The following is a 19,560-nucleotide window of genomic DNA, read 5'->3' on the forward strand; positions in this document are numbered from 1 at the left end:
ACTTGATAGGTTGCGCTAGTTTTGCAAGAGTTTAATCCCTAATAAACACAAAGTTTTTTCAACAATTGTATGAACTGAAATCTTATATAAAAAATGCAGTGGCATACGTGGGACCGCACCCCAAGTAACACCGCTTGTTACATAACAGTTAAAAAGACACTTCTACAACTTATTCAGAAGTATTTTTCTTGTTTATTTGACTTGAAATTGAACACCTATATCATCAAAACAGCGCAAAAAATGGCGGCTTATAAAACATCTTACAAGATCTATAAGATGTATTTAAATACTCTTATAGTACTGAAAATGACGTCCTCAGTACGTGAAATTGGACACTTGTGTAGTTATTAGTTATTGTCTCGACAGGATCACACTTCGAACGGATTTCGGATTATGCACTGAACTTCGACCCGCGGTTTATTAATTAAACGACACTTTTATTGCGTTAGAGAAAAACTGGCTCGGTACAACCGGAATGATTTTATTTGTTCTTCAAAACGATCGCGGTAGAACGGTAGGTGCACGCGCACGGGCGATCTGTGGATAACTAACTGCTAATGGTTTGTACTCTATAGCGTGTACCTACAGCTGATGAGATTCGGGTTGATCGGGAGTAATGAGATTAAAGAGAGATTCTCTTGTGGAACATATGCTAGGGTGTTAGGGTGTGACAAATTCAAATGTGTATAAACATACCGCCCACCTTGGAATCTCGGCGATTTCAACTACTCTACATCTACACTAAACCTTACTGCTACACTGGCTCCCGCTACTGAAACAAGGGATGACGCCGGCGGTACGAAACCGACGACTGCTCTTCTTCTGTTGAAGTTAACTGCCAACGACTGTCGACTCGATGACGATGATCTCGGGTGTTCGACGACTGCTCTACTGCGAATACTGCTGCTGTTCCTTCTACGGTTCTGCCAACACGGTGCACTTGAGGGCTGATACGACTGGCTACCACGGTTGTGGTTGTTTGACACGGATGACCGAACACGAATCCGCTGGACGGTTGTCCCACAGACGGATCGCCGGCAATCCCACGGACGGAAATACGATTGTCCCACGGCCAGATGCCGCGGATCTACGATGGGAAGGCTATCCTGAAAGATGAGAGGGTGCTTTTTCATCTATATAACCCAAACCAAAATAGACTTCCCTGGAGCGGAGGCCTCCTGGCCTCCGCGGGCGCCGAAGCACCAACGATGTCCCGGATGAACGATCGAACGTTGATACGCCGATGATGTCCAGGTTGACAGACTAAACGGATGATGGAGTCCACGGTCCACAGGCAAGCAAACGGAAAAACTATCTGGAAAATGAGAGGGTGCTTTTTCACCTATATAACCCAAGCATAAAATGACTTGCCTGGAACGGAGGCCTCCTGGCCTCCGCGGGTGCCAAAGCACCGACGATGTCCCGGTCGCACAATGGTGAAGCTTCAGTAGGGCGGACGATGCAGACGCATTCTACGATGACGAGCCGATGATGCGGTCGCCGGCGGATCGAGAGGTGCCATGGATACTCCTTCACCACGAACGCATGGGTGCAACGCCTCTTCTACCTTGGCAAATGGAAATGGCGACATAATCGGGAACGCTTCAAAATGACGGACAGGACGGCACCGTGGACTTCACACATGCAGAACGATACGATTGTGGCTGGCCACTGAATGACCAACAGGTGACGTATGGAATACTGATACTGTAGACCTCAAGTGGTTCCGGTAGGCAGGAATTTGGAACGAGTTGGCAATTCAAAAAAGCAGTAGAATCGACGAAAGAATGCAGATTAGATCTGCTCAGACTCCAGGTTGTCGCGGATCGGAAGGACGCAAATTTTCGAAATGGCCCTCTGATACTCGCCGTCCTGGGTCTTGACAGTAACTACTCGGATGTTGCCATCGGACCCGGCGTGGATCTGAATGACGCGGCCCAATTTCCACCTTAGTGGCGGAAGCTTGTCTTCTTTGAGTAGGACTAGCGTCCCAACAGAGATATTGTCCCGTTTCCGGGTCCATTTGGTCCTGTTATGGAGATCGGACAGATACTGAGTGGACCACTTGGTCCAGATTTGCTGAACGTAGTCTTGTGCTTGCTGCCACATGGACAGACGATTCCGCTGCAGATCTTCTAGAGATGGCTCTGGAACTGCTGTCAACGGTCGCTGAACCAAGAAGTGACCTGGCGTCAACGCTTCGAAGTCCGACGGATCGTTACTGACCAGCGTGAGGGGCCGGGAGTTGAGGATCGCTTCAACTTGTGGCAACACGGTGATCATCTCGTCGTACTGCAGCACACGGTCGCCGATGGTACGCTTGAAATGACCCTTGAAGGACTTCACGGCGGCCTCCCAAAGACCACCGAAGTTGGGAGATCTTGCTGGAATGAAGCGGAATTCTATGCCGTCCTCGATCGCTCCACAGACGATGGACTCCTGGAACGTTTGGTCGATGAACAGCTGTCGTAATTCATCCAGTTGGCGCTTGGCTCCCACGAAGTTTGTGGCGTTGTCGCACATGACCAGGATCGGTTTTCCTCTGCGAGCCACGAACCTTTTGAAGGCGGCAAGGAAGGCTTCGCTGGTAAGATCGCTAGCCAACTCGAGATGGACTGCCTTCGTAACGAGGCAGATGAAAATGGCGACGTATTGTTTCGTGGGAGTCGCGCGGCGTACAGGGTATTTGATCAGGAACGGTCCGCAATAATCCACGCCTACTCTAAGGAATGGAGGTGCCGGAGAGACTCGTTCCGACGGAAGATCGGCCATAAGCTGGTCTAGCACCTTCGGCCTGGTTCGGAAGCAACGAACGCATTCGTGTAACACAGAGTTGGCAAGACTCCTGATGCGTGTGATCCAGAAACGCTCACGAACGGTAGACACGAGAAGCTGCAATCCGGAATGGAAGTGCTTGCAGTGGTAGTAGTGCAGGACCAACCTTGCCAGTGGATGATGGTGACTCAAAATCATCGGATGTTTCCGACTCGCTGATACTGGCGCCTTGGCTAGTCGGCCTCCCACACAGAGGATTCCACTGACAAGAACTGGATTCAACCTGCTTATCGAAGACGATGGACTGACTGGATTGTTCTTGTTCAACGCTGCTATCTCAGCTGGAAAGGCTTCTTGTTGCGCCAGCTGAACCAGGAATGTCAAGGCCTGTTCGTGTTCGGGGAACGTCAGAAACCCTGTGCGTCTGTTCTGTCTGTGCTGTGTGTTGTGCACGAACCGGCGGATGCCAGCGACCAACCTGACTAAACTGAACAGCGATGAACGGAGACTGAATATTTCGCTAACGGACTCAGCCGTCGCTGGGAGCGCAACGACCTTCTTCTCTTCCAGTATGGCAGGATCGATTTCCTCTTCTGGAGCCTTGGACGGCCAGATGCTCGCGTCCTGACGAAGCCACAGCGGTCCCTCGAACCACAGCTTTTCGTACTGCAGCTGAGCCGGTGTCATTCCCCGAGAAATAATGTCGGCGGGATTTTCTTCACCGGCTACGTGGTTCCACGGGCATCCTTTCGTGGCGTGTTGGATTTCCGACACACGATTCGCAACAAACATCTGCCACCGTGACGGCAGCGACGAGAGCCAGTACATCACGATCGTCGAATCGGTCCAACAGAAGGCGGTGTGCTGAATTGCTGTGCTGGCGACGAACTTTTCGTATAGGTGACTGAACAGCAATGCTCCGGAGCGTTCTAGCCGGGGAGTTGTCTGAACCCTTTTCTTCCGCTTCAGATCTTCAAGTGGTGCGACCTTGGACTTGGCTGTGATGAGACGCACTTCTACGGAACCGCCGAAGGTAGTACTGCGGAGGTAGAGGCATGCTCCATACGCCTTGTTAGAAGCATCGCAGAAGCCATGAACCTGAACGGAAGCCAGATCCGTACTGAACGCCACCCACCGAGGAATCGATAACGACGAAAGGGCGGAGAGATTTCTCCTATACTCTATCCAAAAATTCTGGAATGCTTCGGGTAACGGTTCATCCCAGTCGCACTTCTGCTTCCACAGGTCTTGAACGAATATCTTCGCTGCGACGATGACAGGTCCCACCAGGCCGATGGGATCGAATAAACGAGCTGTGTCCGCAAGCACAACGCTATCCCGAGTTGTTGTCTCGTCGAAGATGGTCTCGCACGTTGATTCTTCTACCGACTGGATGCTACTGGACTTGCAGGCCTCCAACTCCCAGAAGCGTGCTAGCTGGTCCTGGATGTCCGCTAGCGTGCAAGAAAACGAAACTGCTTGCGTTGGACTCACTGGTTGATCAGGAATGCGTCCTGAAACAATCCAACCGAAGACAGTATTCTGCAGAGTTGGTCCCTCCTCGCTAATCTTGCTTCGTCCTTCGGTGAGAAGATCGTAGAAATACTCGGCACCGATGATGATGTCGATCTGCTCGGGCTCACAGTACTGTGGATCGGCCAACACGATGCTGGATGGCGGCTTCCATTGACCGACGCTGACCCTTTGGACTGGCAGGGTGGCTGTCAACTCCGGTAGAATGTAGAACGACATGTCCTCGTTGTAGGACGAAATATCACCGGACCGGGGAAGTATCCGAGCGTTCACTCGTCTACGGGATACTGAATTGGAACCTCCGATTCCTTGAACAGTCAAGTGATCGGGAAATCCACGGAGTTTCAGTTTTTGACTGAAATTGGTGGTCATGAAACAGAACTGCGAGCACGAATCTAGCAAAGCTCTGGCTAGTCGTGTCGCACCGTACTGGTCCTTGACAGAGACCACGGCAGTGGAGAGAAGGACATCTCCGGTACGGTTGCTCACTGAGAGGGAAACGGAGTTCTGGCTTGTGCATGTCTGATTTGTGGTGTGCAGTGGTTGAGTGTTTGGCGAGTGAGTAACAGGGAGAGCGCTTGTGGACGGTGTAATGGTCTGGGTTGGTGTGGAATGGCTACTGGTGTGTGGTTGTGTTTGGTGTTGCTGCTGGTTTGACGATGGAGGTTTCTTCTGCGACGGGACGGAGGATTTCACAGGTGGGGGTGACTGCTGGCTTGAATCAGTGTGCAACAGGGAATGATGTTTCTGCTGGCAGTGATGACAGCAGCCCTTCGTGCACGACTTCGCATAATGTCCAGCAGTTAGACAGTTCAGGCAAACTTTACTCCGCCGAGCCACGTCGAGACGTTCTGGAACCTTCATCTTCAGGAACTTGAAGCAACGGAACGCTGAATGGAACGATTCTCCACAGAAGAGGCACTTGTTCCACGACTGAACTGCAGCATTGCTCACGCCAACCTTCGACCGCTTTTCTTGGACAGGAATGGAATTACTCGGCGCAACTGACTGGAGTACAGAACAGTGCTCACGAAGGAACTGGATCAAATTCGCGTACGTCGGAACCGCATTTGATTTATGGTGTGCCTCCCATTGTCTGAGAGTGGCCGGATCTAATCGCGAGCAGATCATGTACACCAGGATGGTGCTCCAATTCGCCGTGTTCTCTCCTATCTTGTCCAGCATCAACAGGTTCTTCTCAAAGTCGCCGATCAGCTTGCTCAGCGACTCGTAGCTCTCCTTCTTCATCACCTCGACCGAGAACAGCGAATCCAAATGGGCCTTGACGATCAGTTTCTTGTTCTCGTACCTACGCTCCAATGCTACCCAGGCTACGTCGTAGTTCGCTTCAGTCATCTCCACAGAGTTGATTTCCTGGAGAGCCTCTCCGGTTAACGACGATCGCAGATACGTAAATTTGTCCATAGCTGACAACTGTTGGTTGTTGTGTATCAGGCTACGGAACGAGTCACGGAAGGTGACCCACTCTCTCAGCTCTCCACCGAAGCTCGGCAGTCGAATTTCTGGTAGCTTCACTCTAGAAACAGCTGGAGCGGCTGCTGGTTGGGGTTGAACACCGGATATAGCAGCAACGGGGGTCGATTTGGGTAGCAATCGGGTGAGGGCAGCCTTGATTTTGTAGTAGACGTTCTCGATCTTCATCATAATCTTCACGTTCTCTTCTTCCTTCTCTTGAATACGTCCAACGAGACGAGCCTTGCGCTGCTCCTTGGATTCCTTCTGGTCGACTTCTTCTTCGTCTTCGGAGAACACATCTTCTGTTAACAGCTCTATCTTTCGACGAACCGCATGGAACTCCTGAAAAACTTCCTCGAATCGCTGAAGACGAATCGCCACTTGATCGACTAGGTCAGGGCTGTAATGCTCGACGAAATACTGCATCCCTTCCAAAGTCTTCCGGATGTTGCGATCCTGCTTCTCCAGCTCACGAAGATCGTTCGTCATGGTCACTGATCACAGATTCACCACCGCACTCAATGAAAAAGTAATCAAACACTGCACTGCCACTGATACTGAATCACTTCCACTGTGCACTGATTTTTCAAAAAACACCCACAATCGACTCGACGTCCCGCGCGACCTCGCGAAATAGCAGACTGATGACGATCGCTTATTGACAGCAAGTGAGGACAAACCAAAGCAGACAACAACCAATGTACGAAAAATGCCAACAATTCCAAGACCAACCGACCCACCTGGGGAATAATTGCATTAATTGCAGGGGCTCAATCCCACTCAAAAACAAAACTCGCATAAACGCTAATCGAATTTATTGCAATTCAACTTGATATCAAACACATGCAACACTCGGCAGCGTATCATGCAGCCACCACAAGAATAGAGATCATGCAATTGTACTTCCCCGGTTACAGCAGTTGCCTCGGCGCTATTGTCGTCGTCCGTCCACCGCAGGTATCCTCTCGATGAAACTGCTACTGATGAATGTTTTTTCGCCGCCGTAAGTCGTCACAGCCAAACGGAATAATTGCTCGGCTGGGTTAAACTGCTATCACCGTCACACTATTATCTGGTCGCTTGGGTTCACTGCTCTTCGCATGCAGGTCACTGAACCTCGTTCACATGCACTGGACCCTCTTCACCAGGTCAAAGTTCAGTCCATATGACTGTTCACAGTCCATAGGTCACTGGGTTTCGGTCACTTTTGCACGGCACTAAGTCCCCGAGATCCGGTTCGAAGGACCAAAAAATGTCTCGACAGGATCACACTTCGAACGGATTTCGGATTATGCACTGAACTTCGACCCGCGGTTTATTAATTAAACGACACTTTTATTGCGTTAGAGAAAAACTGGCTCGGTACAACCGGAATGATTTTATTTGTTCTTCAAAACGATCGCGGTAGAACGGTAGGTGCACGCGCACGGGCGATCTGTGGATAACTAACTGCTAATGGTTTGTACTCTATAGCGTGTACCTACAGCTGATGAGATTCGGGTTGATCGGGAGTAATGAGATTAAAGAGAGATTCTCTTGTGGAACATATGCTAGGGTGTTAGGGTGTGACAAATTCAAATGTGTATAAACAGTTATAATAAAATAATTTGGCAGTATTAAAACTTTCAAAATCCGTTCATAATACAATCAAGTTTATTAGTTGAAACTAAGTTGATTTCATGTAATGTAACTTGGAGAATACACTTATATTACATACTATATGCTGATGTTGAGATTACGCTCATTTTAAGTGATATAACTAACTTTCATAACCAATTAAGAAGAAAAACAAATGTCAAGCAAAAAACTATCAGAAAAAAATAAACAGATTGTTTTTATTGATAAACATTTTTTTTCTACCTGAAACATATTTTTTATCGATGGCTTCGATGGCTTTTCAAAACTAATCAGATAACTAATTCAGAAATGGGTGTTACTCAGTAATGACAGTGATGTTTTGCAGCGGTTAAAAATTTATCGTGAAACCACCGTTTTTACTCACCCATAAATTCAGCGCCTGTGATTTGAATTGATAATGCCACATAGGGTATCGCGCCACTTGGGCGGTGGCTTCTATATTCGTCTGTTTTCCACTATAACTCAGTCAATTTTGAATCAATTGACTTGAAATGTTGTACACGGGTAGATACTATACCTATCTCACCACATTCCAAAATTTGTGTCAATTGGTTCAAATTTGACTGAGTTATAGTGGAAAACAGACGAATATAGAAGCCACCGCCCAAGTAGCGCGATTCCCTATATCAACCAAATAATACCTCTTTGTGAGGATGGATTGTAAACCTTCCTAAAAAAGCAATATGGCAGCTGATCTGAAATAGTTACAGTACCGTTCAAAGTGTTATAAACTGGTCTAATCAAAATTTTAATTTAATGTGCGACCCAAGTTGAGAAGATTATCACTAATATTGCTTCCAATAAAATTCCATTATTCCATTATTAACATTAGGGGGATTCACTAAACTGCGTAAACTGATTAAGGTGAAACATCAAGAAATCCCATTGCAATTTTTCATACAAACTTTAGAGGCACAAATCTGACGAACAAAGCATCGAACCAAGCCGCACTTGTTTTTCCTGGCTTTGCTCACTTGCAGAAAGAGGCAGCTTTTACTAATCGAGCGCATTTGTTTACGAATTTTCAAGATTGGTGCTTTTAAAAACGTGAGTAGGGGACCAAGTCGGCCATTGTGGCAGCCATGTTTGTATTCTCTGAAGTTTCTCCTTAAACTGATTAAACGTCGCGTTCACCAAGGCAATCTTTGATTATTTCATACGCAAAATCATGAAACATTTCAAATAAGCAGAAAATCATGGCTTACGCAGCAATTTAATCTGTTTAGTGAGTACCCCTATTAAGTTTGCAAATCCTGTTTTAACGCAACAGTTGCGTCCGCCTTAAATCAAAATCGTGTCAATGTTTGTGAACGGTACTGTAACGTGAATAATTTTACTGAAGGATTTATCTGTGTCATTATACTTTGATTAGAAATTGAGTTGAAATAACGTTCAAAATGCGTTATGACAGCAATCCATCGAAAAATTGTAGTTGTGCGTAACATGTACATTTATAATATGTCTAAAAAACATTTCTATAACATACGCACATAAAAATACGAACTTTTGATTTGGGACCATCATCATTACAACATTCAAATAACTATACTATAACTTATTCTTTGGTGAGGCTAGATCTGTCAAATGTCAAAGTGTTATTGTCAAGAATTGTGTTGTTTACTTTTTTGTCAAAAATCTTGCCGGTTTTTTTCATAGTTTTTGTGGGCTTTCTAGTACATGTTACATGATCGGTGACGATTTTCCTGAACAACGCTTTCGACAGAGAATACTTCACAAATGAATGCAAAGTAAGATAATGGTAAGGAAATTGGCTAGCAGCATATGGACGCCCAGAATGGAGATAGAGCAGCTGGATGCTGACGAATTTACGGAATTCGGTGGATGTAGATGTGCACTACAGGGCGGTGTCACTGCTAGTTCTTCATTTGATGTCATTTCAAGGGAAAACAATATCAATATTTATGACACTCGAAGCCAAATAGTTTGCTGCTGAGACGAGACTCGCGAAGACGGTCTTCTTTTTCTCCACTTTGTTATTTTTTTCTTCTTCCTATCTGTGTTGACATTATGTTTTGGGCTGGTGGTTCAAACACGTACGTGACCGCATCACCTCACATGCAGTGTGACTGAATCCCATTCACGAGGGACAATCCACTATGCTGCATTACTGAATTGAAAATACACGATTGAAAAAAATACACAAAAATACTTCAAACCACAAAAAATGCAAAAATGCATCGAAAATGCGCAAAATTCGATAAAAATACCTCAATTCGAAATAAAAGTGCATAAATACGTCAATACCTAGAAAATGCAAAAACAATGCAAATTCATTTGCAATGCATATATTTGATAAAATACACGGTAGAATGCAAAAATACATATAATTGTAATGTTATGACGAGGTTTTTGATTAATTACGCAGACATCGAAAATTCCATAATATGTTTTATTCACGAACATCTGATCACCAACCAATTTGAAGCTGTTTATTATGGTATTTTATCTGGAAGATGAATTCCGTTGAAGTTCAGTCCATCGAGCTGAAGGATCGGAAATCCGGCATCTAATTACATTTCGGATCCAAACTCCACGGTCATCACTATTTTCGATCGATAAATTGTTGCAGAACAAAAATTTTGTGCAAAAGCTCATCGAATTTTGGAAGATGCAAACTGGGATGCAGATGCCAAAGATTATACATTAGTGACCCGATTTTGTCAGCCCCTTTTCATAACACACTCTTTGCTCTTCTCAACAACCTGAACAGTTTTTCAAACGTTTTATCCCTATATGTTCTGCATTTAAGCTGTAGTTTGACAATAAACATGAATTAATTGATCAAAGTTTGACCGCAAGATAACGAGAGCAAAAAGTTTGTCCCAAAATGGGGCTGACAAAATCGGGTCCTTACTGTATACCGGAAGAATCTGCTGGAGGATTTTCGAGATTGAGAACGTTTTATTTTTCACTTGAGTTGTCACCAGGATAAGGAAGATTCCTTATCCTGGTGACAACCCAAGCGAAAAATAAAACGTTCTCAATCTCGAAAATCCTCCAGCAGATTATGCTTAAGAGTCGGTCGTAGGTTGCGTTTGGTTTTCGAATAGACATAACATGCCTCTCTATTTTTGTAAACTAGGATTTGTCTAGTTTTAGGGACCCTAAACAGATCAACCGCAAACAACCAGTCGATTAGTTTTCCCTAGAGTTTTCTCGTACCGGATACCATGAAGTAGAGTGTTTGAGATTAGTACAGAAACATTTATTTATTATAACTAAATGGCATGTCTTGCACTATGCTAGGTTTCACGAAGTAATTAATTTATCTTGAAATGATTGACTTTTGGTTAAAGTTATTGAATTCAAACATAAAAGAGTCTCATTTATTAACGTTGAACTTTTTGTCATTGAAATCATCGTCATCAACAAACATTTGAAAGCAGTTTTTTCGTTCAAAACAAAAGTTTTTGCTATGAAAATATATTCACTGTACTCCACATGAGGAATATAATACAGTGAATATATTTTCATGATCCTTGTTTTGATTTGCAGCGAGAAAACTGCTTTTTATTTTCCGAAAAATGATGACGAATGCTTGAGCCTTAAGCAATGTAAGATATAATAAAAATATTGGAACAAGTTTTGGATACAATATAGCTTGCAGCGATAAAGAATTGTAATTGGCTTTTTTAGCGGTGTTGAGATAATCCCATATTCAGAATCTGCAAGCAAAACTGAGCCGAAATCCAAATTTTCATGAATTTTGATGCCCGGGAACCTATTTAAAAATCAGTTTGAAGTTTGTACGGGAGCGATTTGTCGAATCACCCCTCGTCGCATTTTGTACTGGGCGGAGCTGTCAATCAGTTGGCCAGCTGTCAAAAGGTGATTTTGATAAATCTCTTCGAAATCGATTTTAGGTGCCAAAATGAAGTTTTAAAAATCTGAAAAAAATCATGGTGGTTCAGAAAAAGGTGCTCTTTCGTATAAAATCAAAAAATCAATACATTTTTCTTAATTTAAAAACCCAATTGGATCGCAGCCATGACCATGGAAACGGACGAGAATACCGGATGCTAGTTTCAGGAAGTGACCACGCCGTTTAGTCGGAAATTGGAATGCTTGCACTGGGAGAAGGGGCTCGTCGACACAGCGTTCCACTAGAATCTTAATCGCCTTGGCCGCCAACAGCATTGTTTCCAGCTCATCAAGCCCTCCGTGCTTGCACTGTGTTTTGATCAATACGCGATGATCGAAATGGCTATCGGTCGGAACATCGAACACTTCACAGCCGATCGTCCTAAACTCCTAAACGCAGTCCAAGATGGTAATGATTTTGGTTGGAGAGACGATGTCACGTAGTCCAGCGGGTCGAAGAACGGCACAAAGCATTCATCGGCATCGCTCCAGCTCCTTGACACATGCCTTTACAACTTTCGAGGCAGGCTTCTGGAGTTCTGGAATGGGCATGGTGATTTGCTGAGCTCTTCTTATTTGCAAGAACTATAATAACCTCGATTTAGGGTTTTTGTGGCATTTATAATGCCGGCCACAGACGATTGAACGAGAAAAACTATGTGAACGTTTTTGAAGCAAGCACTAGTTCGGGGAATTCTTTTCTTGCTTACAAACAATGATTCACAACAAAAACTGTGGAATTTGACAAAAATATAAAAAATGCATTTATTCGAAAAAATGCATTTTGATTCGGTTTGAAAACACAAAATACACATCAATACAGGGTAATTCAAAAAATGCAAAATATTACACTATTACCCAAAATACATAAAAATGCACAAAAAATGCACACATTCGCTTTTCAATACATCAGCCTGCATCGAAAATACATAAGTGAATCGCCCCTCGCCCATTCACGCACAAAATCATGTTGAGGTGAAATTTTGCATCGCCAACAATCGCCAAGCAAAGTAATCATTGGAATATTTTATTTTCAATTTATTTTTGACAGTACAGGAGAAGAAAATGCTGCTCGGAGTGAATTTTGGCTTCAGAATTTTTCTCGGATAGCAATACTTTCCTCGTTTTAGGTAACGTAATCAAACGGGCTACAACTGACAGCTCAGTTGGGCTGCACTTGACGTTGCTTTTTTTCCTCTTCGCGAGTCTCGTCTCAGGTTTGCTGTAGTGCGATGGTTTCATGATGATGCGGATGAATAGCACTGCCTTTCTGGTCTTTTGGAACAGAGAGCTGAGCGTAATGAAAGTTGTGTTTGTTGAATGTCAGAAGAGAAACTTGTTGGTTTGTGTTTTGATGTTCTAATAATGTTATATTATAGTATAATTATCACATGTTATAACATGATGAAACTGATGAGCGAAGAACATTTATTTTGTATTGTTTGTAAATCATAAACATAATTAGAGCTTAAAAATAACACAAGATGTATTCTAAAACTCATATATGACATTTAAAAAACATTTTTAGTAGCGTCGATTTTAAAAGATGTTTTCTGTGTTATTTGGGACATAACTTGCGAATGGATGGTCCGATTTGGGTGTTGGGTCGTCTGAGTCTTGTTCTGTTAGTTTCCACCCAAGGAAGGTTTATGAGGCATAAAACATGGAAAAATTGAGAGTTTTTGAAAATCGATTTTTCATACACGTTGACCGGAGACTTGAAATTTGAAACGTCAAAAAATACAGTAGGCAAGACAAAGTTTGCCGGGTACAGCTAGTTATCTATATAAATATATATATATATATATATATATATATATATATATATATATATATATATATATATATATATATATATATATATATATATATATATATATATATATATATATATATATATATATATATATATATATATATATATATATATATATATATATATATATATATATATATATATATATATATATATATATATAAATGCAATGACATACGGGGGACCGCGCATAACTCGCGAACGGAAGGTCCGATTTTGATCGTCATAGTTTTGTTCTGTTAGTTCTCACCCAAGGAAGGTTTATGAAAAAACATGGGGATATTAGGAGTTTTTGAAAATCGATTTTCCATACATTTTGACCGGGGACTTGGTCTCGGGTAGAAACATGAAACGTCAAAAAACGCAGTAGGCAAGACAAAGTTTGCCGGGTACAGCTAGTTTAAAAATAATTTGGCAACACTGTAAAATGTCCTCAGAAGTAACCTTAAGAAAATGTTTAGGAATTATCAGAAAGACTTTTTCACTAGAATTTCGAAAGCGTGTTGATTTTGCTTTGTTCATTAAAAAAAATGTTTCTCAAAATAAAAAGTAGATAAATTTCCAGGTAAAATTTGATCTGGTAATCTGATTTTTTTGAGAAATCGGAAGAACGTAAAAACACATAATCAACCTAAGATACTTTGAACAGTGAAATCTTGATAACATTCATCCTGTTTGCCTTTAGTCTTATGCCTTTTCGGCGCCCCTCTGAGCCTGGCGCCCTTGGCGGGGGCCAACCTGGCCAACCGCACGCTACGGCTTTGGCAACAGTTCCCGTCATTATTAAATACTAGCTGTCCCGGCAAACTTTGTCTTACGCGTTTGTGGTGATTTGACAACTGTTGAGGTGATTACAGCACCGCACTCTAGATTGGTTTTATTTCGATCGTGTTGAATTTCTTCCCAACTCGTAAAAAAATCAGTAATTTCACGATTTTCCTACTTTTTCAGTTGATTTTCGTAACTTTTTTTACATATAAACACAGCCACCATGAATACGAATCAAACCTTGCAAGAATCATCCCGATCGGTTCAGCCGTTCGTGAGTTTTGTTGCCTCAAAGGGACTTCACACTCATTTTTATATATAGATAGATTCTTATGCACAATATTAGTTCTGAGTAGCTTTCCCTCTTTTTATGCAGGGCATAAAAAAGGTGCATAAATTAAAAGTACATAAAAATAGCATGCATAAAAGAGCTTTTAGTGTATATGAGATCATTCTATTGAACTACCATTACAAGGTTCGCCATCCTTCAAAGCGAAAGACACCTAAAACATTGGCAAAATTTCAAAATATACCTTTGACTACGTTTACCTAGATGGGGAGTTATTTCATTCTTTCCCCTACGCTACACCTTACTAGGGTATGTGTACCATTCCTTGGCCTAATTTGCAAGCCGCTTTGACAATTTTGACCATAACTCATGAATTAATAACACTAGAAATAATATGTTGACCCTATTACACACTCTAGGCAATGCATGTTTCACCAATTGGAAGTAAACTTGCGTAAATATTCAAGAATTTACTTAATTAAGCTGAAAAGATTCGATGCGATGGTATGCAACGTTGGTCTATGGTACAAAAATTGGCCTATTAGTGGATACAACGTTGGCCTATTGCTTTTCATGCACAAGAACCACTTATTATCTTATTTTTTCAATATTTCTGCTGAAGTGTTATCTCTGTTTGTTCACCAATCATACTTTAAATTACATTTTCGGAGTCAAATTTTCAAAAAACTATAAATAAATCACTTTAACTAAAGTTCTTTCTTAATCTAGTAACGAAAACATCGCAACCCTATTATTGTGTTATATTTTTACAATCACCGTACACAAAATCTTTCTTCCTGTTCGTTCTTTCTGGTTCTTACGCAAGAAATGTTGTTGACGTCTTTTTATCGTTGTTTTTGACATCACTTTACTGATGGGCCAAGATTTGGGTACATAATGAAAAAAATGTCCTCAATATTCGGCCCACATTAAATTTGTAAAATAGTTATTATTCGTTTAAAACAAATACACAAGATCAAAATAACATATTTAAGCGTCGCATCAAATGTTCAGTTATTGAAAAGTCAATTCGAAATATTCCAAAATCATGCAATTTATGATCATGTGTATAGACTACCCAGTAAGCCGAAGAATCATGGCGTCTACAAAAGTTAAACAAAGTGACATTTTCATTCAATTTTAATGCTCCAAAGTGCTAAAATTGAAACGAAATGTTACAGTTGTTTGGCGCATAGCTTTTCCGATATCCAGTTATGCGTGTTTGTTTGAGTTTTTGGTTTACATTGAGATAGGCCAAACGAGGGGGCTATGCTAACGAAGCATCCCGATACCCTATGTACTTTCTAACGTCTTAGAAACTACACATCTAAAAGTATCAGTTTCCCATTTTTCCCAGCTTGACTATTTGAACCAACTCGGGAACCGTAATTTACGCACCGTCTACGTCGCCACGGTGATAGTAAGACGCCGCCGTGCCGGTCGTCTGCTGGATTTGTTGGGGATGGGAAAGCGACACCACATGCACACACCCAGACTAGCATCTTCCTCGCCGTTGTCGTTGTCGTTGCCCGGTGCACTCATTTTCCGTAAACATTCGATCGCTCACTCGTGCCCTGAGTGGCGACGTCGCGACGACCGACCCATGTTTTGGTTGGCTAGATGGCGGAAAACCGCGTGGCACTGAACTCAGTCAGATGTTAAACTGTCGGTAGGGGGAATGGGGGTTACTCAAAACGGATGAACACAGCTGGTATCGCGCGCCAATCGTCTGAGATCTTGGCTCGTGCTCGGTCGGTTCGGTGAGCGCCAACACCCACAATTGTGGTCCTCTCCGATGCCAGCTGCCACAGCTGGTGGAGCAGCTAGGTGATTTTTGTTTTCTCTGTTCCTCTGACCACGGCGACACGACAGCCGAGCATCCGTTCTTCTGTGTGCGCCAGCAGCCAGTCCCGTCCCGTCCCCCAACATTGTTGTTTACCATCCCGTAACATATTTCATGAACCGACAGTTATGATGTTACCGTTCGCGAAGCCGGTTCATAAACTCAAGTTCAGGGCGTAAAATCTCATTAACGTTCCGTACTCGTTCGGTGACTGGTGTGCTTCCACCGATGCTGCTGGGTAAATCTGGATCCGATTTGGATTAGGAACGCGCGGGACACTTATTGGAACTTGGTGAAGTGATTTGTTAAAGTTTTCGAATTCTTGGAAACGGGGCCGACAACTGTAGCTGAAACGCATAATTCTGTAGAAGTGGATTCCAGCTGTTGAGGATAGACAGGAGAGTGATGATGGTGATACTACTTTCTCCGTAGTCATCTGTACGTCTTGCACTGTGGCGTCGGAGTGAAGCGACGTGAATATTTGCATTTTGTCTTAGAAAATGATTAAAAAAGTGTGACGGTGCAGAAATTGAAAGAAAATTGCCTTCATAAGCCGAGGATGAGTTTTCGCGCTAGAGACGAGGCGAAAACGAAAACTTAAAGAGGACGTATCGTTTTCAGTGTCCACCCGCGTTCGGCTTGGGTTGCGTTTACTGTGGAGGAAGAAAAACACTTCGAATACGATACAACGTCAACGCCGTGAGCTGAATTACGAAACTTGAGCAGTGTTACTTTACCGTGTGCCATCATCCAACGAGAAATACGTATGGAAATTTGTTATCAGTTTCTCGAGCATGCATATAGCCTAAACATATAAAGTGGTAGCAGAAAAAAAGTAAAGCAGGCAAATTCAATCAAGTAATCGTACCGGCCTAAGATAGCGAGTGTGTTCCAAGAAGCTAAGAAAGCAGTGATTTCGCATTCGAGGCGCGGCTGTGAATATGCAAAAGAAACCCCCGCTGCTAAGCTATCAGTGAGTGTGCGATCGGATTATTCTCAGCTTCCAGAGTTAATCAGTGCCGATGCCGAGATTGAGTTGATTGCAAACACCAAATCTGCCGAAAAAAAAACCACGCCGGAAGCGGAAGAACACGTCGGATGTATGGTTATCATCAAGGTAAAATGTGATTTAGGATTCGATGTAGGAATTTTCTATGTTTTACATGATTTTCCTCTGCAACCCAATCAAAACCGATCAAGTAACGTAATATCCGTGCAAATATTTAACTGCCCTCACCCTAAGTAACATGGTTCCGTTGGTGACCTACTTTCCCAGATTTGTTGTCATTCCCTTCTTTCTTTTAATAGTAAAATGGAGCAATTCCAGGCCATGTCTAAATATTTGAAAACGCCCGTTTATAACGTCGTGGTTAATGGCAGGCAACAGAATCCACCCTGTTGCTTGCGTCGAAGAATAGTGCTTTCGCTAGAGCAGTTTTATTACCCAATTTAATGGATTTGCGAATATTGGTCGTGCGATTCGCTGACTGTAGTATATAGATTGCTGTTTTAGATGGAACAGGATGGAGCAGAATGGAACAGGCCCGTTTACAATATTGGTTAAGTTTACGACCCGTGTTTCTCCGGACAATCGGTAGTTAATTACAGCGATTCTATACGAAATGCCTTCTGATTGTAGTGGTGTATGAATTATAAATAAGAAGGAATTTCATTCTTGTTCATAAAATATTTCGGAAAGGGTGGGTGATGTGGAAATCTTCTGAATCTTCTGAAACGATTTACTTTGGTCTGAAATACCTCTCTATATAAAGATGAATCAAAAATAGGGATTACAGTTTTTTTTTCATTTTTATAGTTATAAATGTTCCATGAATGTTCTCCCAGATTTGTTCTTTGCGTAATAATTTTACATTTTTTTTGCCGGCCGTTGTTTGAATTAGGTATGTATGTTGTCAGGCAAGTACAATAACACACTATGTTCAGATTCACAATCTCTGGATTACCATTCCTAAGGGCCCGTCCATAAACTACGTAGACGCAAAGGGGGGTTGGTTGTGGCCGAAGTCACGCTTCATGCAAATTTCAATATTTTTGTATGAACAAAAGTCTGCGAGGGGGAGGGGGTCTGACATGGCCAAAAAAAGCCTACGTAGTTTATGGACAGCGCCTAAGCGTTATCTACCAATCCAATTGAAGAATCAGGCTTTGAAATGATGGTTTTGGATTAAAAAAAATAATGATAAAGATAAACGTTTTGTCGTATACATGCGTACATGTACAGAACCAGCTTGAATAAGATTCTGTAGTTATAAAACACTACAAATATGCAGGGTGGTCCTTACACAACGGGACATAATATGGAAAAGTTTATGTTGTAGTATTTTACGGAAAACTACTTCAGTGCGAAACAACACATGTTCACGGATAACATTTACTTTGAAAAACCATAACTTAAGAACGAGGGACCGTAGACACAATGTTTTTGTTCGTGAAATTCCTTGCAATGGTCCTTTTGGTCATCAAAAGAAATAGTTTTCCATCAAATTTTCCACTGTTAAGAAAGTTCGGTTAGAAAAGCGTTTGAGCATGATTGACCAACCATAGTTGCTACATCACCGGATCAGCTACACTCAGACAGGGGATCAAGGGGATAACTGCTTGGGACTATAGGCATCTTCAGTGTGTGAGTATTGATGATCTTTTACTTTAATTTGAGAAATTTACCTACTACGTCAAGTTGCTTTTAGGGAAGGGGAGCGAAATGATGATTGCAATCGCTTGCCCTCTGTAGGGCGCGAGAAGTTGCGGATGCCAGAGTGTACTGGGAAATTATTATTTTTAGTAGAGGGTTTTCGCATTGATGGGTGGATGCTCGATTCTTCAATCACTTAACCTAATTTACAGCTCTTTTGTCCTCTAGGGCTCTGCGTGAGCGATTCCTATGGGAAGCTGTACAGCGCCTAAAAAAAAAAAGAGCAACTGACGAAAGTGCCGGGGCTGGTATCGAACCCATGACCATCTTTTTATGAAGCAAACGTGTGACCAGTTGCGCCCAGGGGTGTAAGGTCCTACCCTCTACGCCCACCCAAACATGCCCACCTGCACGCCATCTACTGTTGGTTCTAATTTGTAAACATCTTTTGTTTAATGACTTTATAAACATCAACAGTAACACAAACATCAGTGTTTTTCTCTCGATTTAGATGCTTATGATCAGTGTTTTAGGTAATTATCGATATTTCTTAAGTCATAGTGTTCATTTATCCTTTCATTTGAGAAAAATAATCGCCCAGGGAGTTTTCAAGTTTTAGCCGATTTTCGCTCTTCAAACAAAGCAACAACAAAAACAAGCGAGAGTAGAGGCTAATATTTCATAATGGTGAAAACAGAATACTGAATTTTTCGGGATAAAATTTCTCAATCTAATATGCTGAATATAACAATCTTTATGTTACAAGTTGCAAAATGATGATTTTTTCAGCACGAGCCGTACATTTATTCAACGAGGTTTGCCGAGTTGGATAAATACGACGTGTGCTGAAAAAAAAAATAGAATTTTGCAACGAGTTGCATACAATT

At 42.5% G+C, this 19,560-nt stretch overlaps 1 long non-coding RNA gene across 1 annotated transcript in view; it reads left to right on the top strand.

Moving 5' to 3' along the window:
* LOC134292252 (uncharacterized) overlaps nt 1-19,129 on the top strand; it is a 255,387-nt gene extending 236,258 nt beyond the window's left edge. The window contains exon 3 of the long non-coding RNA XR_009999541.1: nt 19,047-19,129. This is a non-coding gene — a long non-coding RNA (uncharacterized LOC134292252). The remainder of the gene's footprint in view (nt 1-19,046) is intronic.
* The last annotated feature ends 431 nt before the right edge of the window (nt 19,130-19,560 follow it).

Source organism: Aedes albopictus, chromosome 3 (assembly GCF_035046485.1).
Source record: "Aedes albopictus strain Foshan chromosome 3, AalbF5, whole genome shotgun sequence".
In the NCBI taxonomy this organism is placed as follows: Eukaryota; Metazoa; Arthropoda; class Insecta; order Diptera; family Culicidae; genus Aedes; species Aedes albopictus.